Raw genomic sequence first — 21,194 nt, forward strand, 5'->3', positions numbered from 1 at the left:
CCCCACAAAGCAGGGCCAATCAGGGGATTGGGGAGCTCCCCCCTATCCGCCACAGACAGGGCAGGGGGGGGGGGGGGGGTTGGGCGCCGCACCCTGTTAAGCACAGAGCCCCAGGGCAATCAGGGGATTGGGGAGCTCCCCCCTATCAGGCACAGAGCAGGGCTGATCAGGGGGTTGGGGCGCCTTTCCCTGTCAAGAACAGAGCAGGGCGGATAGGGAGGTTGTGGCCCCGCCCCCTGTCACACACAGAGCCGCAGGGCAATCAGGGGTTTTGGGCGCTGCCCCCTGTCACGCTGATCCCAGTGCCGGGAGCTTTGCTGCTCCACTGATCCCGGTGCCTGGAGGCATATTACTCTTTTACTATATAGGATAGAGGCCTGGTGCACGGGTGGGGGCTGGCTGGTTTGCCCTGAAGGGTGCCCTGGATCAGGATGGGGGTCCCCACTGGGGTGCCTGGCCAGTCTGGGTGAGGGGCTGAGGGCTGTTTTCCGGGTGGCGAGTGACTAAAGCTCCCAACCGCTCCTTGTTTTCTTCTTCTTTTTTTTTTTTATTCTGGGCCAGCTTTAGCTCTGAGGCCTCACTGCTGAAAACATGGATACAATGTTTCGGTCCGCCTGGCTTTCAGTCCGGCTGGTTTGTGGGGTTTTGTTTACCTTCTTATTTGCAACATAGTACATAGTTGCTTAGACTTGCAGTTGAGAGGCCGGCAGCGCAGGCGGGGAACGTTGGAGTCCTCCTTCACTGCAGCAAGCAAGCCTCATGCTCGCTTCAGTGCCTGGCTGCCGGCTGCCATCTTGGCTGACAGTTAATTTGCATATACTCACTGATTAGCCAATGAAAAGGGTAGTGGTCGTACGCTAATTACCATGTTTCTCTTTTATTAGTGTAGATAGGAATATCAGTATCAGAAAGGGGTATGTGTTGACAACAGTAATGGTCATAGTTATGTGGGGCCACAAACAAAGTAATGCAAGTGGCCTATAGAAGCTTAAAGAGACACAGAAAAAAAATTTTCCCTAGAGTCTCCACAAGGAACATAGACTGACTGACTGATTTTTGACACTGGACTCCAGAATTATAATAAATTTATATTATTTGAAGTCACTAAGTTTGTAGTAATCTGTTACAGTAAAATAGAAAATTAATACAGGGTTGCTGTATTTTCTTATTATGATGCTTTATCCTATATAATAAAGAGGTAATATGCAAATTGGCTGTCATGCCCTCACAAGATGGTTGCCTACGGCCAGGCCGGCAGGGGGGTTAGTGAGGGATGACCAAATGATTGAACAAGCAGGTTGTGTGGGGGAACCAGGCTGGCAGGGGGGTTAGTGAGGAACAACCAAACGACTGAACAGCAGGCCAGTGGGGGCCATGAGGGATGACCAGGCTTGGCAGTGGGGGCAGGTGGGGGGCAACCAGGCCAGCAGGGGGGACAGTAAGTGGCAACCAGGCCAGTGGGGTGGGGGCAGTTAGGGGTGACCAGGCTGGTGGGAGGCATGTAGTTGGGGGCAATTAGGCTGGCAGGGGGGACAGTGAGGGGCGACTAGGCTGGCGGGGGGGGGGGGAGTTGGGGGGGACCAGGCTGGCAGAGGGGGGCAGTTGGGGGCGACCAGGCCGGGAAGGGGGGCAATTTGAGGGGACCAGGCAGGCAGGCAGGGGAGTGATTAGGAGCCAGCAGGCCGGGATTTTGAGAAGGAAGTCCAACTGCCGGTTTAGGCCCAATCCCTGGGATCAGACCTAAACCAGCAGTTGGACATACCCCAAGGGGTTCCAGATTGGAGAGGGTATAGGCTGGGCTGAGGGGACCTGCCCCCATGCACGAATTTCATGTACTGGGCCTCTAGTAAAAATATAAATATTAAAATATTGAGTGAGGCAGAAAAATTATCCATTGTGTAGGATTCCCAAGCCAAATTTCAATGATCTAGTATTTGTTATGCATCATTTAGTTCATTTTAGCTAGGCTAATATTTTTCTTTTTTTTAATTTCTTTATTGGTTAAGGTATTACAAATGTGTCCTCATTTTTCAATCAACATTCAAAAATCTATTTCATTTCTATGGCACAGAAAATTTCAAGTCAGAAAATTAAAACTTTAAACATAATTTTACAATAACATCTAAAATATCAAATGCCCAGGAATATATCCAGCAAAATATCTATAAAACTGCACATGAAAACTTAAAACAATATTGAAATAAATTGAAGACATATATAAATAGATAAATCATAACTATAGATTAGAATACTAATATTATAATGATATCAATTTTCCCCAAATTGATCTAATGAAATCTACATTACCAAAGAAATTTTACAAGATGATTTTAAAATTTATATGGATATGCTAGTGACCAAAAATAACCAACAAAATTTAAAATAGAAGAAAAATGTAACATGCTACATGAAAGGAGTTCTCAGGGCTGCCAACCTTACAGTAGAAGTTGAGTAGTAGTATATTTCTTCTACATAGAAAAAAAAGAAAGAAAGAAAAAAGAAGAAGAAGAAGAATGTAGGAGGACTACTCTACTTAAAATCAAGGTTTACAAATATCACAATGGAATAAATAGAGTCCTAACCACAGACCCATACATATATGGAATTGTGATTTATGACAATGGCAGCTTTGCATAGATAGTCTTTAATAAAAGGTATTAGGACAATTAGTTATCTACAAAGAAAAACATTTAACTTGATGCCTGCATCATTCCAAACACATAAATCAGAGGAAGATAGCTTTATATGCTAAAGTCAGAAAAATAGAACTTTCATAAAGTAATTTAGAGTAATATATCCATGATCTTATATTGGCAAATGTTTCATTCATAAAAAGTGTTTATAATCAAAATTATTAATAAATTGGCCTATATTACAACTAAAAATTACTGTTCATCAAATGATACCACCAAAACAGTGAAAAAGATAAATCAGTGTAAAAGATATTTGCAACGCATGTAACCAACTAAAGGTTTATTCAGAACATATAAAAACAAAATATGGCAGAGTAGGTAAATGCTGTGCTCACCTCCTCTCACAACCACATCAAAAATACAAATAAATTATAAAACAACCATAATTGAAAACCACCTGAAGAGTAGCTGAACAAAAGTCCTACAACTAAGGATATAAAGGAGAAGCCACATTAAGCCTGGTAGGAGGGGTGAAGATGCAAAACAGGCTGGTCCTACACCCACATATGGTGGTTAATAATTGGGAGGAATATCCTGGTTGTGGAGGTCACCCCATGAGGAATGAGGGGTCCCAGCTCCACACTGGCTTTCCCAGCCCAGGATTCCAGTACTGGGAAGAGAGTCCCTGTAACTTCAGGTTGTGAAAACCAACAGAAATTGTTGCTGAGAAGATTGTAGCTGAGTGATATGGAGGGCTGCTGGAGTCCCTGGCATTCCTTTTAACAGCCCATGCACAGATTTGCCCACTAACGGACTCACTCCAGTGCTGGAACAGGATCTCTAAAAGTGTCAGGGACATATATGGAAGAACTGAAATGTCTGTCTTCCCAGGCAAGTGCTGGAAGAACAGTTGGCAAGCACGATTATTCCTGTGTTGAGTCCTTCCCCAAGCCAACCTGCAGGCACAGGTGGGTACCAAATCTGAGTCTATCAACCTGACTAACACCTTTCTCTCTATCCTGGCAATTCCCCGAGACCCCACCCCAACCAACTTGTGGGCTCACTCTATCTTCTACCAGCAGCTTTGCCATAAAACTCTATCTCACACTGAAAACTTTCCTAAAATCTCTCAAAGTTCTGTTACAGAAGACCAAAGAAATACCAAGCATGCTTCCTAGAGAAAGGGAGGGACCCCGTTTATTAACACTAGTGGACTCCGGGAATCATTTCCAAATCAGAGTGAAGAAACACGCAGAGAGCCTGTCTATATATATCCTGCTGGGGTCTTTGTCTTGCAGATATGCCCCCTTCCCCCTTCGTGGCCCTGCAAGAAGGCTGCCAGGTGTCAGGCCACATCCGATGGTCTGTCCTGGCACCAGCATAACAACCCTCCCCCCCAGGGCAGTTCATTGTTCACAGTTTCTATGGCCTGACACGCCTTGCAAGACCAGTTTCCTCCTCATCCCCCCCTCCCCGCCCCACTTGTCCCACAAGCTTCTTTTAGCCTTGTGGAGCAACGAATCCACAGGGGGTGTTTCTGGTATCCAAGTATTCAGTCCTGCAACCTTGAGAGCGGTGTGGGTGATCAGGATGATGGTATGTGGTCCCCTCCAGGTAGGAGTCAGTCCTTGGGTGGTCTTTACCCAAACAGAGTCACCAGGTTGGAGGGCAGAACATCTCAGACGTGCTTCTGGATTGCTTTCTGGGCAGACTGTAAAGCCTGTAAGAACTTGAGTAAAAATTAGTTATGGATTTCAGCCTTTACCCACCAGAATCTGTAGAGGCCCCACTGGTTTCCAGGGCAGCCTTCCGGGCAGCTTCATCTGTGGCCCGGTTCCCTCTTACCTCTGTGGAGTCCCCATACCCTGCAACAGCACTCTGCATGTGAGCTGTTGCAATTGCATACCCGCCATCAGCACAAATTGTCACTGATTCTTCTCTTGCCCACCAGAGAGCCTGAATAAGGGAAATCAACTCGGCCTTCTGTGCTGAAGTCCTGCAGGCGAGCGCCTGACATCAGATGGTTCGGTCCAAAGCAACCACCACCGTCCCCGCATACCTGATTCCTCCCTGGACAGAACTGCTCCAGTCCATGAATAGTACCTCATCTGGCGATGCCAGTGGGGTGTCAGTGAGGCCCAGGTGGGCTGTCCTTACAAAGTCGTCGACCTCTAAACAGTTATGTAGAGGTTCCTCAGGGTCATCATCAGGAAGGAGGCTGGTAGCAGAAGAGCCTGAAACTGGATGACTCGAGCATTAGACATCCAGCGCTCTGGTGTGCTCCCGAGCAAAGCCTCAACCACATAGCTGTGGCTGCTACTGCCTGGAGGCAAGCAGGCTAACTGGATGCAACAGGGTCGAGTCTCTTGGACAAGTAGGCTACAGGTCTTTTCCAAGGCCCAAGACTTTGGGCGAGGACCCCTTTGGCTATGCCCCTTGTCTCATATACACATCTGGTAGTGCCAGTTGGCCCATCATCCTTGCTCCGTTCATGTCTGTCTTACTGCCTAATATATTACCTCAAGGATCCTGGCTCTGAGTTCTTTCAGGGAAAATGGACATTGAAATTCTCTTCTGTAATTACTTCCATGCTGAGATTGGTCAGAAGTTTCTCTCAGAGCCAAGAGATCCTTGCTGTCTGTCAGAGGATGATGAGGCCTGGGCACAGAAGGAGGTGGGCTTGTGACCTGGCAGAGACGAACTGTAGCAATTAGAATTGTAAGAGTCACAACATCCTTGTCTCTCTGGAGCCATGTCCATGAAGACACAGGAATCTTCTAAGTCTATTATACAGTTTTCTGCAGGCCACTGTCAGGGCTGTGAGTGGCAGCTGGTTCCTCTTTCCAGCCACAAACACCGTCTGTCCAATTCCCCAAAATGTATTCTGGCATGGGAGAAAGTTGCTTCACTGTACCCAGGTAGCTTAACCCCTATACAACTGGGCTTGGACCTCTGCCTAGCAAAATGCAGCCTCCAGTCCTCCCAACTCAACGGGGGTCTCAGCAAGTTCCTCAGTCAGACTTCTCCTCTCTTGGAGAATCACAAAGTCCTGTAGGCTCCCTCCCAGGTCCAGGGAGAACGCCTTTCTTTTGCCCTTTTGTAAACCCTGTTTACTAGTTACAGGGTCCTATCATAAGCTGCCAGTCCAAAACAGCCAGAGTTGCAGTTAGAAACAGCCCTGCATATTACAGAGCGCTCCTGTGGCAGTGGGTTGGGTACCAGGCCCCTGCCTTCGTACCCGTCCCCTGTGGCAGAGCAGCGATCAGGCCTCTCCCGAGGGAGTGCACTAGAAAGGGATATCAGCCCCTCCTCTGCTAGCAGCAACAGGTACCGAACCCTTTCAGTACATTTGACCAGCTTCATTCCCAGCCACTTTTACAGATTCCAGGGCCCGTTGTCTTCTTTTAACCAGCAAGCCAAATGACACTGTCCTGTATTATTTCCTATTGTGAGTTAGAGGAAGACAGTTCCTGTGGAGAAAATGACTCTTAGTCGGCCTGGAAAAGAAGGCAGAGGATGACAAGGGTGCAGGGAAATTTTACTAAAAGCCTGGAGGGTCTCCTGAAAGAAAAGATCCTTAATTCAGCACAGGCAGGGGACAGGGCCCGTAAAATCTCTCCGCCCTGTGGAGCTGTGAGCCCCGCCCCTGAAAGTCCAAGTCAGACAAGAAAATCCACAAATCTACCCCAGAATTCCAAAAGTTCAACCTAACACAGCAAAATCACAGAGCAAACCAAAGTCCCTAGTACACAAACATAGACAGAAATTTTTACTAAGTAGGCTGATTCCTCCCGTGATAGAGAGCAAACATTTCTGAGAAAACTAACTCAACAGCACTGCTTGAGACTTTTGCAGACCATCACGGGTTCAGCCTTCAGCAAATCAAATGTTTTAACCAGATGAGCAAACAGAAAATCAAAGTAGCTTTTGCTTTCACACAGACCAGTTAATCAGCAGATAATTATGCCAAGACAGACAAGCATCCGTACTCACACTCTCTCAGACTATCCCAGACTGGAGCTGAGCAGATAGTGCCCAACTCCCCAGATGGGAATGGGGGCACTCCCAGCACCCATGCCCCAGACCAGAATTCTCGACCAACGTCTCGGTGAGAACCTACCGGAGAGTTAAGGCTGCATCCAGCCCCCCTTCTGGGTAGCAAATTGGCTAGTCCCACACACAAACAGAAGAGTGAACCCATAATTCCTTAATTGAATCTGAATTCACTCACCTCTGGAGTCCTGATTCCTGATTTACCTGATGAAGTCCTATGACTTCTGGGGAGGTGATCAAGCTCCCCCTTCCACTCACTTGGAGTGGGCCTGACTGACTGGGGCCCCTACCTTATAGATTCTGTTGACAGGTCCAGAGGTGTCCATCCACTTTCTCCAGATGCCAGCCAGGTCCTGGGCTGAGGTCCGAGAGCACCTGGAGTTCCCCCCAGTTCAATTCTGCTAAAATCAGCAGCGTGCGCCTTTCGGAGGCCTGTCCCATGCCCCGGGCCCCAAACCCTGTCCACTCACCAGAGGCAAGAGCCAAACACAGTTAGCTTCCTGGCTCAGGGAACCATATGTTGCAGAAGACCAAAGAAATACCAAACATGCTTCCTAGAGAAAGGGAGGGACCCTGTTTATTAACACTAGTGGACTCCAGGAATCATTTCCAAATCAGAATGAAGAAACACGCAGAGAGCCTGTCTATATATATATATATATACATCCCACTGGGGTCTTTGTCTTGCAGATATGCCCTCTGCCCCCTTTGTGGCCCTGCAGGAAGGCCACCAGGTGTCAGGCCACATCCGATGGTCTGTCCTGGCACCAGCATAACAACCCTCCCCACCAGTGCAGTTCATTGTTCACTGTTTCTATGGCCTGACACACCTTGCAAGACCAGTTTTCTCCTCAGTTCCATAACACCAAACCAGCTGTGTCTTGCTTTGGCATGGCCCTTACCATTGGCTAAGCAGCCCAATCCCTGCACTAGTGTCAACCAGACTCACATCACAGCTTAGCCTCTTTCAGGCACCTCTAAATCCAGGGGGGAAAAATGGCCACCATCTGCAGATCACTTAGTAGCTCCTATTAGTTGGCATTGCCTGGGCAAAGGAAATGAGTAACCTTGGCCTGCACAGGCCCCAGAAATAAGACATTCGGTAGCTGATTGGACATATTATATCTAAGGAGCACAGAAGAAACAACTTAGAGCCACACAAGAGAATGGGAGTTATGGAAAGGGGAGCCATTCTGGAGCTGGAGCTCGGCTGAGAGGCCCAAGTGATATTGGCTGCAAAGCCCCTTCTTCTCAGGAGTGTAGGCTCTCACCTCCACACAGGGATCCTAAATCAGAGCAGCAGAATCTGGAAGATGAATCTGTGTAGCACTGGGCAGTGGGAACCAGGGGAATTCTGTCTGCCTGGGAGACTGGGAGACTGGGATGGCACCTTACCAGTGAGGGAGCCTATTGTTAGAAGCCCCAGCCTGAGAACTTTGTCCCAGGCTCTAACTACTGGAAAGATTGTGCTGTAGTGTGTGGGAGAAAAAAGAAGAAGAAGAAGAAGAAGAAGAAGAAGGGTCCTGGGGCTGGCCTGTACCCAGCAGTGACTAGTAAGGACCCTCTGCTTTCCTGCCTGGCTAGGGGAAAAAGGAAGGGATTGTTCTACCTCCATTGTGAGGTTGGAACCCTTCCCCCTATGTAGAGGGTCTCAGACTGTTTCATCCTGTGGGTCTGGCAGCATGGCCTGGAGGAGCAGGACAGATGGGGGATTTGGAGACTTGGGAGCATGAGGTGAGCTGGGATTCTTGGAACTGACTTTGCTGAGACCAGCCATACAGAGATTTGGATCCTGCACAGGGTTGATTTTATAGCCCCTTCTGCTTGGACCTGTGGCACAGGGGTGCTGGTCCTCCCAGAGTTAGAGTTTTTAGTCTATCCCATGGGAAGGCTTCTATTGGAAGGCAGATAAGCAAGAGCTGGGCTTTTGTGGCTGCACTGTTGGGAGCTGATCTGAGCTCCCTGTGGAAGACAGGCAAAGAACTCATAATGGGATATTCCAAGTGTGAGACCTTTAGGGGCTACTGTCTGGGAACAGGAAGAAATGTTTAACCCCCTCCTACAGACAATGTTCTCCACTCCTTTTGAAATGGAATATTTGAACTGGAACCCGAATTCTTTGTCTGTCGGAGTCGAAGAATGAATCCACGGACAGGGGGTAGTATAGCAAAGGTAGAGATTTATTGAAGAACAAGTACAGACTCCCACATGGGGAGAGGGAAAGAGTCCCACAGAATGGACTCCTACGTGGGGAGGGAGAAAGGGTCCCATTGAGTTCCTTTTTCTCTATGGCTTATAAAGGCTGTAGATCCTTGTGCCTTGATATCCCCTCTGATTGGTCATTATTCCCTTAGACTGGTTACTATAGTAACTCCTGAGCTCAAAGGTCAAACCTCACATGGGACAATGAGGTTCTCCCCCACTCCCCTCCTTCCTTATTATTTTCCTATTGCCTTTGGGTTTCGTCTTCTTTTTCTGGATGAAGGGCTTCCTTCCCTTTATTTTGTAAATATAGTCCTTTTGCTGTTCCTAGTTCCCTCATTCTATGGAAATGTACTTGTTGCAGCTCTACAGCCCTGTGCTTCTTCCCTGGTCCCCTTGATTTCTAAAATTTCCTAAAACCTGTCTTTTTTACCCCTAAAAATTTCTGTTTCAGTCCCCCCCCCCCCGCCTTAGGAGACTGCCATTGGGGACAATGGACGCCGATCTGTCTGGTTGCTTCCTGCTGGCAAAAGGGTCATAGTTTTGGGGGGGCAGCAGTCAGGGTCCCATCGGAAGTGGGCTAAGGGTCCACGGACGATGGATGTAGCTGCCTTCATCTGTGGTTTCATGCAGAGGACCATTTGTAGCTTAAGTTGTCCTATAGACTAAGGTTTAGCACATTTTACTCTGAAAGAGATGTGGGAGATATAGTATATCTACTTGAGATTATTTGACCCTGAATTGGGCTGCTTTAACATACTTAGTAGTTAGGGATTTGGGGAGCCAGTATGGCTTGAGAAATACCAGAGTTACAGAGAGGAGCTATAAGCAGGAGTTATCTTGTGGTGTTTTCTGGGTCCCAGTAAGGACCGAGAAGGTCTCCTCCAGGTACCAGCTTAGGATTCAGGTGACACTAATGAAAAGACAAAATAAGAATTGTTAAAAAGATGAAGATACTGATTATTTAGAAATACCAGAGTATGTTACTTATTTGGGACTTATTGTCTCTTCAGGTTGCCTTCGAAAGAGAAGTTTCAGGTCCTTTAGAGGCTCACATGAGTAGAAATCTGGTGATCTGGTTGATGACAACGTACCTTCATCCTCCTCCTGTGCTGGCATTCAAGGCTCACTCGAGATAGATAGATTTAGGAGTAGATGCTGCTGACCTGTGGGGAAACTTAAAGACGGTGCCTGTAAAAGAGCCTTTTGAGTTGTTCAAAGGCCTGCCCAAATAAATGAGGGCTATTCCTGAAAGCTCTGGGGAAGCACTGTCCATGTTAGCTGATGGCTTTGATTATTGGGATCTTTTAAAGGCGAATAGGGACTGTGAGTTAGGAGGCAGGAGTATATAGAAGAAGGCATTCTTGAGATTTAGTACTGCAAACCACTTTGTGTTCTCTGGAGTCTGGGCAAGTAAAGCATAAGGGTTAGGGACAATTGGCTGGATAGGAATCACTGCCTTATTTACTAGTTATAAGTCCTGAACTAGTCCTCCCCCTCTATTAGCCTCTTGTACCCCTAAGATGGGGGTATTGTAAGGACTATGACAAGGTTTCAATAAACCTTGGGCTTCTAAAATAGATGGCCTATTAAGATATTGAGTCCTTCTAGAGCCTCAGGGTTGAGAGGATATTGTTTCTGATGTGAATATGAGGCTTTTTGCAGAATCAGGAAGGCATGGGAAAGGAACAACTTACTCCAGCTGTGCCCTAAAAGCTGAGAAAAATATCTCCTTATTGGCTTCCCAGACATGCCTGTAATGCAGGGGTCCTCAAACTTTTTAAACAGGGGGCCAGTTCACCGTCCTTCAGACCACTGGAGGGCCGGACTATAGTTTAAAAAAAAACTATGAACAAATTCCTATGCAAACTGCACATATCTTATTTTGAAGTAAAAAAAAAAACAAAACGGGAACAAATACAATATTTGTATTTGCATGTGGCCCGTGGGCCGTAGTTTGAGGACCCCTGCTGTAATGGCTACAGCCTCTGAGGATAATTTACCAGGGTTTGGGAGTACAGAGAAGGTGGCTCCGACATCGGGGAAAAAATTAATTTCCTTTCCCTCCCACCCCCACTGTCAGGCTTACCCAGGGCTTCTGGGTGGAGGTGGCAGTCCTCTGAGGAGCTGGATTGAGAGACCCTGAGCCCCATCATTCCTGTTGGGCCAGCTTGTCGCCAGCCCTGTCCCAAGGGACCTCAGTCTCCAGGGGCAGTCCGACTTCCAGTGGTTTCCTTGACAGGTAGAAGAGGGCTTCAGGAGTCAACCATGCCCCCTGGGGCAACTCCAGCTTATAAGTCCAACCTGTCTACAGTTGTAGCAGGTGACCAGGACTGACCGTTCACCTCCGAGCTCTGATTGGTGGCCCTTGTGTTACCGAAGCATGGCACAAAGAGCCTTGGTTTTGGGCTGGCTTTTCCTGTTTCTCCTTTTTTCCGTCTCCTGGTCTCTATTATAGAACACAGAGGTGGTAACTTTCAGGAGATTTTCTAAATTACTCTTGGGACTAATAGCCAATTCTTGCAACATCCTGATATCTGGGATAGCCTGTGTGATAAGTTTGTCCTTTAAAATTAGTTGTCCCAATTCTGAATCTGAGGTAAAGTTTGTACACTTTGTTATGCCCAGAGTTCAGGGTCCCCAATAATCAACCACCAGGGAGCCTTTTCCGATGCAAAAGCAAAGAGTCTTTATTCAAACCCAGGTTTGGCTCCCAGCCTCTTTCCGACGCAGCGGCGAGATGAGAGACCAGAGTCCCAGGAGAACAAAGGTTATATAGGGCTAGTCATTTGGGTGGGCTTAGGTAAGTGACGTGAGTTACAGGGATTGGTCACTCTGGTCAGGGTTTTTCAGCAGGGTCTTACAGCACAAAGGTCAGGAAGTGACCAGCACATTCTGAGGCTTGAGCTGTCCCCCACTATAGCCTTATTAGGACCTTAGCTGCATTCCTGGAGCTTCATTGGTCCACTCAGGTGGTGGTTGGGGGAGTTAGGACAGTACTGGCATTCTTGTGGTCACTCTCAGAAAAGGGAGGGGGCTTAGGCTGAGGGCCCAGCCCTACAAGACAAGATGGAGGAAAGTTCTTTGTCCTTTCACACTTAACCAAAAGCCTCCCCGAGCCTTTCAAAAAGACTGAGGGGATTTTGTCAGCCCCTTGATTAATGGTGATTAATTTAGAGTAGTTAACAGGCTTTGTTTTGCTACATCTGAGCCCTTCTATAATACAGAACTGGCAGTGCTTTATTTTCCACCTCTCAGTTTTAGGATCCCATTGAGGTCTACAGGGGGAATTATTTCACTTCTAAATTCTTTTGTTTTTCGGGGTTTTCTGAGAACTTTCTTAAATTATTTTTAATTTGTCTCATATCCCAGGATGAGAAGGGGATCTGGGTTTAAGTATGGCCAGATCCTCTATCTGTCTTGGGGCAAGTTTAGGTTGGCTTAGTCTTGGGCAAGGGTGGGGCACAGTCTCTGCCCTCTCCCTCAGTGGACTTGGGTTGTTATTGCCAGGAGCAAATGATTAAATTTAGTTTCCCACCTCCCTTTGGCTTGTCCCCTAGAGTTAAGAAAGCCTGGATATATGGGACTTTCAATTATTTTCCATTTTCCTACTGAAAATATTAAAACTTCCCTCTGGGGCTACTTTTTACTATTTTCTAGTTGGCATCTGAGGCCAAATCTGAGGGCCAAGAGAGATCGGGCACTTTTTCTTTAAGGTTTATGGGTCAACGTTATCCCAATTCTTGAGGATATATCCTAGGGACTGTCTTTTATGTAATATGGATGGCAGGCTTCCCATCAAGGAAAAGAAAAGAAGAAGAAAGAAAATATGTACAAGGATGACCAGCATCCTTGTACCCACAAAAGGACGTGATGATTTAGGTGACCCACCTTGTCAGCATTCAGTCGCAGACAAAGTGGCCAGGTGGAGTTAACTGCACTCACCACCACGACTGACCACCCAAGCTCACGCAGAGGCCACCCTTTCCTGATGCTCCTGGTGAGTTCCTGATGGAGGTGGTGTGTATAACCATTGTTCTAAGGCCCCTTGTTTATGATTAAAAGTGCCTGAGGCAGCTGTAATATTTTTGAAGTGCCTATTGGACTGTATTTCTGAGGGGTTTACTCCAGGATGAGAACTTAAGAGAGTTTACACAGTACCTGGAACCCTGGTTTGGCCAATATCCAGAGATCCAAGTAAAGTATTAACAGCTCCGGTCCCCACCCCTTGTATGCCCCTAGTTATTAAGGATTTGTCCTCTGCCTGATTTTTGGAGAAAGGATGGAATCTCTTTCTAGTCAAATTTAGTACTTTAAGCTTCCTGCTCATTGGCTTAACTTTTTATTTTTATTGAACCTTAATTTCTGTTGTTTTATTTTCAAGCCTTAAGATGCCACCTTAGAGATTTTACTTTCTTTAAACAGGGAAACCAACTTGGTTGCTTCCCCGCTGAGAGAGGGACATGCTAGTTGACTTTACAAGGAATTGTTTAGGTAAAAGGCACACCTTCTTAGTTCTTATTAATGGTGAATATTAGTATAAGAGATTTTTATTTCCCCTTTTTAAGCTTAAATTTACCCCTGAATATCTAGTGCTCATCTGTATATTTCAATCAGGTATGCTGGAAGGAGGAACCACCTTCTATATATACTTTAATAATACCCTGAAGTTCTACGAACCCCTTTTAGTTCAAAGATATGATCTGCTTAGAAGCCTGCAATTTAGAGTAAGTCAGAGTCCTTTCCATGGGTTTTTCCAAAGACTTAAATGCACCAAAATAAGACAATGGCTGTCCAATGACAAAATTCAAAAGTGGCATGGTTATAGATTTGTTTAAAATGCAATTGAAAAAAACTTTATAATATTCTGAGACAACAACCTTCTAGTACAACAAACAATTTGTATATAAAAAATAACATGTGGCACATGGCTTATTGCATATGGTGTATTAAGCATTGAAAATAATTAAAAACCTCTAATATGTGAAACACAAATACCTGGAATGTCATTGGCAGATGCAGAGAATTATTATGCTTGCCCTTTTTTCCTGATTGAAAGTTTCTGTTTTGAACGTGGCTTTAAATTTGTGTAAGTTCTTTTCTAAAGCAGACTGAAATTTCTATAATATTCAAAGTATATGTATTTAAATAGAACATTGCTATTAATTTTTATTTGAGAGAGTTTCCTCATGCAATTCCCAGTATATTGCATTGGTCTAATTTAGTTCAAAAATATTTCCTTTAAGGGAGAGAGCATAAATATTTGCATCACTTCAGGGCCCTTGAGATGTCACAAAGCTGTCTGTCAGTTAAATTCTTGAAATATTACACTTGGAAAAACTGTCAAATATACCCAATTTAAAGATTATTAAAATTTAAACCAGTTTTAACATTAAAGATTTGGTCTGGAAAACGGAATTAATCCTTTTCAATCTGGCTAATAAATTATTATATTTTAATAACTCTACAGTATACTTTGAATTGTAGAGAAAATGCTGGGAGGACACGCCTACCATCTGCCCATTCCCTTGCTGCTGTGCCCCCAAGGGACAGAAGCGGCTGCCCCTTAGCCAGCCTCAGTTCCACTTCAGCAAGCCTGCTCGGGTTTGTGATGTCACAGGCAGACACTGGACCACCCGGTCCTTGGTCCCTATTAATACCCAAGCTTCCCACTGGATGTTCAATGGATGCGATGCTGGACAGGGCTTTGTAAATTTCCCCCCACCCTGCTTCTTTTTTTAAGTGCCCACACAGGTTTGGCCAGTGTCACCTCTTATTCTGCTGCTTTTGGAACCAAAAGTCACTTGTCTGAGTAAAACTGCTCTTTTTTTTTTCCTTCCCCCTCCCATTTCGCCCCAGGTGGGGAAGACAAATGATTTGTCAATCACAGGTAGGCTACAACTTCAGCTAATGGTCTTTGTTTAAACTTCCCTGGATTAATATATATGTAACCTTCACAAATTTTATACTTTCAAGTTAGCCTTAGAATCTTCAAATCTTAATCCAGCAAAATAACTTTTGGTTCTGAGTAACACAGAGCAGAGACAGAGGGCTTTCTATGTTCATAAAAACGGCAAAGAGCAAACAAAGCTAGCAAAGCAATCAGTAACCAAGGTACATTGCAGACAAAGAGACCCTCAAGATTCAAACTCTGCCACATGTTCAGCCTATCCATAAGCAGATGGGCCCTAGCAGATTGGGACGTTTCCTATCTTTAAACAGATTGATTCAAACATCAACAGGAAACATCAATACAAATACTCTTATACATGATATTAACAAGTGTGCACAATCCACAGACACTCCACAAAGCATTCCATTAAAAAGCAATGTCTCTTGTCCCTGGTTTGGGGAACTGATCCTCCCTAGAGCCTCAGTATTTTTCCAATGGACTATTATGGCCATGTGGCTTGCCTGGTTGCCTCACATTCCCCTTGTGTCATTTTCGCCATCTTCCAAATAAAAACAGTCTCCAGCCTATTCTATAGCATCTGCGAAGAGATGGGGTTCAGGCCAAGAGGCCACCCAAAATCAGGTGGGGCACCTCCCCTTGAACTAGCCTTTCCCTCTACATGGGCACAGAAAGTCCCAGAAGCGTCCCTAATTTGTGAGAAATGGCTCACCTATCCAAATTTCAAATGAGGGACTGGGAAATAAAAACATGGTGAAAATGAGACTTATAAGAACACTCCCCACTCCCGAGAGTGTGCGACCATTTTACAGAATCACAATAAAGGTGAGAGGCGAGTTACCTAGTAATTAATGGGCTAACTTAACAGCTGTGTCTGGCTGTAATGCTGAATTTTCTGAAAGGCTAAGACTTCTACAGGGTTGGTGGAAGAAGCGGCTAAGGGCTGTGATTAACTCCTGTTATGCCTGATGGGAAGATCTAGGGCCATGCTCATATGTCAGGAGTGGAAAACAGTTAGTTGGCTCTCCCTTTCTTAACTCTTGCCTAGAAGTTTTCCCCCAGGACTCCTACTATAAAGGCCTGCACAAATGGAGACTGAGGATTTTAAGCTTAGTGGGACCTGGACCATGGAGGCAGCGATCTCACTGGCTACTATTTGACCTGACTGAGAGAGAGAGCAGAAGAAAAAGGCAGATGATTCTCCAATTAAAACCTGTTTGGGATTTGGGCTAGGGGAGTGGACATATGTAGTGGGTCAGAAATGTGCTGTTTCTTTTGTGTGTGTGTGTTTTGTTTTGTTTTTTTGAATCATGTCTCAGTTTCTCTCCCAGCTGTCTAAGACTGCCATGAGGACCTGGAATGCTGGGTGACCAACCCTTGTATGCATCCCCTGGATGGGTCATAATTTAATTACATGTGTTGTTAAAACCCTATGAGGTGGTCTTCATGCTATGGAGAGTCTCCCTCAGCACCCCCACTGTGGACATAAGAACGTCAGAGAGTCCCAGACGGGGGCAGGGAAGGGGGTGTGGAGGATGGAGGGGGGAATTGCCTCTTTAATCTTCTCGGAGCGAGGCAGGTACCCAAGCACTCATTTAGTCGATGGCCGGGCTTTGACTTGTGACTGGCAGAAGCCTAATGCTCTAACCCGACCCGGCACCAGTTTATCCTTCCATGGGAGACTTTTTTTGTAGCAGCAGTTGCCCTAGTGACCTTTACTTGACTGACCCATGCCCCATTTGGTTTTGGCCCTGGAGAATACATCCAGAAAGGAGCAGTGAAACAAGAGAGAGAGATAGATGCCCGCTTTTTAGACGGCAGCCAAGTTTAAGTGACTGGAGGGTGGCCGTCAGCCTCCAAAATCATACGAGACAGAAAAGGGGATTGCAGAAGATGACGGCGGGCAGGACGGAGATGAGGGAGAGGGTGTGAGTGAGTGAGGGGGTGAGAGGAGAGTGTGTGGACGTGTGTGGTGTGTGTGTGAGTGAGTGAGTGAGGGACAGTTAAATCTGGCAGGAGTAGCAGAGGCTGGCTGACCATGCTGTCCTGGACAGGGAGCACCTACAACCACTGCGGGCACTCCTTGGGCTGCAGGGCTCAGGCACAGAGCCCACACCATCTTGAAGGGGAGGAAGGGGAGAGCAGCCTCTTCTAGGAACTCATCAACACCACCAGCCAGACAGACCTTGGACACTGCCTGTGATCCTGCAGCCACTCCAGCCAAAATCCTGCTGCCCCACCCACAGACCTGCAGACCCTAGGACAGTGATGGCAAACCTTTTGAGCTCGGCATGTCAGCATTTTGAAAAACCCTAACTTAACTCTGGTGCAGTGTCACATATAGAAATTTTTTTTAATATTTGCAACCATAGTAAAACAAAGACTTATATTTTTGATATTTATTTTATATATTTAAATGCCATTTAACAAAGAAAAATCAACCAAAAAAATGAGTTCGCGTGTCACCTCTGACACGTGTGTCATAGGTTCGCCATCACTGCCCTAGGACCACCACCTCCAAAGATGCACGCTCCCTCAGCAATAAGTGCGACTGCCCCCCTCCCCAGTGGCCAACCTCCAGACACCACAGTTGTGCTTTTCAAGCGCGCAGGCCTCCTGAGCCCACCACCCCACAGGCCGCTTTTGGGTGTCTCCACTGGGCACGCTCCTATCCAAACATGAGCTCACTACCCCTGCAGTAGAAATTCTGAATTCCCCCTTCCTGTATACCTGCCCATAGACACCTGGGTTAGGCGGCTTCAGCGACAGGGCCCCTCTGAGTGTGTGACCATGCCACTACTGGGCGCACACGAACCCAACCAAGGGCACAAGGCTCCCAGAAGTAGAAATTTGGACTTCCCCCACTCCTGGCTGCCTGCCCACAGACACCTCAGTCATGCAGCTTCAGCGCAAGGGCCTATCTGAGTGCACTGCCCTGGCAGTCGGCCCCAGGGTACCTCTGTGAGCCACCACTAGGCGTGCATGAATTCAACCAAGGGTTCAGCAGCAAAAACTGAGTTTTCCCACTTCACAGCTGCCGACCTCTGGACACCACAGTCGCGCTTTTCCAGCGTGCAGGCCTCCTGAGCCCAACGCCACAAAGGTGGCTCTTGGATGCCTTGTGAACCCCCACTGGGCATGCTCTTATCCAAACAAGGAAGCCCTGCCCAGCAATAGAAATTCTGAATTCCCCTTTCCAGATACCTGCCCACAGACACCTTGGTCATGAGGCTTCAGAGCTAGGGCCTCTCTGAGTGTGTGAGTGCGCCGCCCTGGCAAACAGACCCCATGTGCCTCTGTGAGCCACCACTGGGCACGCACAAACCCAACCAAGGGCACAAGGTCCCCGGTAGTAGAAATTTTGACTTCCCCCAACCCCGGCTGCCTGCCCACAGACACCTCAATCACGCAGTTTCAGCACAAGGGCCTCTCTGAGTGCACTGCCTGACAAATGGCCCCAGGGTACCTCTGTGAGCCACCACTGGGTGCATGCGAATTCAACCAAGGATGCAGCAGCAAAAACTGAGTCTTCTCACTTCACAGCTGCCAACCTCAGGACATCACAGTCATGCTTTTCCAGCACGCAGGCCTCCTGAGCCCACCACCCCAAAGGCGGCTCTTGGGTGCCTTGTGAGCCCTTGCTGGGCACACTCATATCCAAGCAAGGATGCACAGCCCTTGCAATAGAAATTCGGACTCCCCCCCCCCTTCTGGCTGCTTGCCACAGACACCTTGGTCTCGCAGCTTCAACACAAGGGTCACGCTGAGTGTGTCGCCCTGCCAAACAGCTCCCAGGCACCCTTGTGAACCACCACTGGGTGCGCAGGAATTCAAACAAGGTTGGAAGGCCCCGGCAGCAAAAACTGAGTCTTCCCACTCCACAGCTGCCAACCTCCTGACACCGTAGTCATGCTTTTCCAGAGCGCAGGCCTCCTGAGCCCCACCACCCCGACAGATGGCTCCTGGGTGCCTCTGTGAGCCCTTCCTGGGCATTCGCGATTTCAACCAATGGTGCAAGGCAGCAAAAATTGGGACATTCCCCTTCCTGGCTGCTGACCTCTGGACACCGCAGTTGTGCCTTTCCAACACGCAGGCTACTGAGCCCACTGCCCCTATAGGTGGCTCCTGGGTGCCTCCTTGAGCCCCAGCTTGGCGTGCTCGTATCCAAACAAGGGCGCATGGCCCCACCAGTAGAAATTTGGATTTCTGCCTTACCAGCTGCCTACCCACAGACACCGAGGTCATGTGGTTTCAGCACCCAGGCCACCTGAGGCCACCGCACCAGCAGGCAACTCCTGGGTGACTGTATGAGCTGCCACAAGGCACACTTGTATCCAATCAAGGGCTCAAGGCCCCACAGCAGCAACTCGGACTTCCCCCTCCTCAGCTGCTGACCTCTGGTCACTGCAGTCACACGGATCCAGTGCGCAAAGCCCCTGAGCCCACTGCCCCAGCAGGCAGCCCCTGGGTGCTTCTATGAACTGTCACAAGGCACAACCTCGGCCGCTGGAATCCAGTCCCCATGGTAGTGCCACCCCTGCCCAGGGCCCCTAAGCCCACTGCCCCAGCAGATGGCTCCAGGACACCTCTGTAAGCAGCCATTGAGCATGTGTATCCAACCAAGAGTGTGCATCCCCTGAAGCAGAAACTGGGACTTCTCCCTCCACAGGGCCAGTGGCACACAACAATCACTCTGATCCAGTGTGTGGGCCCCACAAGCACACATCCCTTGAAGACAGCTCCTGGGCCCCTCTGTGTGCTGCCACTGGGCGTGTGCCTCTCCAACCAAGGACACACAGCTCCCTCAGTAGGATCCACGACATCCCTCTCCCAGCTACGTATCTCCGGACAGCTTAGTGAATTACTGAGGACTTGCCTCCCTGGACAAGATCACATTGTTTCAGCCACAGACCCCGAGATTCCCACATCCCCAGCTGCTGGATCCTGAACCCCCTCGTGATTCAGAGAGGGAAATCACTTTGGCCAGAGTCCCACTGCCTCAACCACAGACTACAAGACACCAGCCCACCACTTTCACAGGCTCCAGGACCTTCATAGTGAGTTGCAGAATGACACTAATCCAGCAATAGTCACACAACACTGGAAGGTCCTGAGACTCCTTCCCTCCAGGCCATGGACTCTGGGAACCCACAGTGAGCACATACCAGTGAGACCTCAGACAACCTTTTCCACAAGAGCTGGAACCACAATCACATCCAAAACAGTTTGCACAATGAAGCTGGGGGTAAGTCACATTGCCAACCCGAGACAAGAATTCATCCATGAATAAGAAACTAACATTCAATATCCAACTACATCAAGAGAACCCAAATAACTCAAGTAGGGAGCTCCACTAGATCTCCAAGGCCAGGAGACCTGAGAGACCACACCTCTAGCAGCACCCCCAAAAGAACCTGGGTAGCAAAGCAGTTGGATCTAAGAAACAGAAACAATTAAAATGTTACAGCAAAAAATGGGGTGACAAAAAAACGATCCCCCCCAAAAAGAAAAAAAAGGAATTACCAGAAAGGGCATTAAATGAAATGGAGGCAAGCAACATGTCAGAGAAAGAATTCAGAGTAATGGTTATAAGGATGCTCAAATGGCTATATGACAAATACACACAACTCAATAAGAATTATAAGGAGCTGAATGAGAATGTCACCAATATGAAAAGGAACCAAGAAGTAATGAAGAATGACAGAGCTGCAATAAAGAACACAATGGAAGGCTTAAACAGCAAAGAGGCTGAGGACCACATCAGAAAAATAGAAGACAAGGTAGGAAAAAACACACAAACACAGAAACACTGGAAAGAAAATTTAGAAAGCAAGAGGAGAGCTTAAGGGAGCTTTGGGACAACACAAAATGAAACAACATCTGCATAATAGGGGTACCAGAAGGAGAGGAAACTAAACAAGGAATAGAAAACCTGTTTGAAGAAATAATGACAGAAAACATCCCTGATACTGGCAAGAAATAAACCATACAAGTCCAAGAAGCACATAGAGTCCCAAACAAGATGAACCCAAAAAGACCAATACCAAGACACATAATAATTAAATTGGCAAACATCAATGACAAAATAAGAATCTTAAAGACTTCCAGAGAGAGACAGAAAGTTACCTACAAGGGATCTTCTATTAGAATATCAACTGATTTCTCAACAGAACACACCAGGCTAGAAGGGAATGGAATGAAATATACAAAGTGATGCAAAACAAGGGACTGAATCCAAGAATACTATACCCAGCAAGGCTATCATTCAAAATTGAAGGTGGAATCAGGAACTTCACAGACAAAAAAGGGCTAAGAGAGTTTATTACCACCAAGCCAGCAATGCAATAAATGCTAAAGGGACTGCTGTAAAAAGTAGAAACAGAAAGGCAAGAAGT

The 21,194-nt window shown here is 47.1% G+C and overlaps 1 pseudogene; it reads left to right on the forward strand.

The window, feature by feature from the left end:
• Positions 1-2,335: 2,335 nt before the first annotated feature.
• On the forward strand, positions 2,336-2,476 carry LOC111825276 (annotated as a pseudogene).
• Positions 2,477-21,194: the final 18,718 nt, after the last annotated feature.

This window comes from Myotis lucifugus, unplaced genomic scaffold, assembly GCF_000147115.1.
Source record: "Myotis lucifugus unplaced genomic scaffold, Myoluc2.0 scaffold_19, whole genome shotgun sequence".
Lineage (NCBI taxonomy): Eukaryota > Metazoa > Chordata > Mammalia > Chiroptera > Vespertilionidae > Myotis > Myotis lucifugus.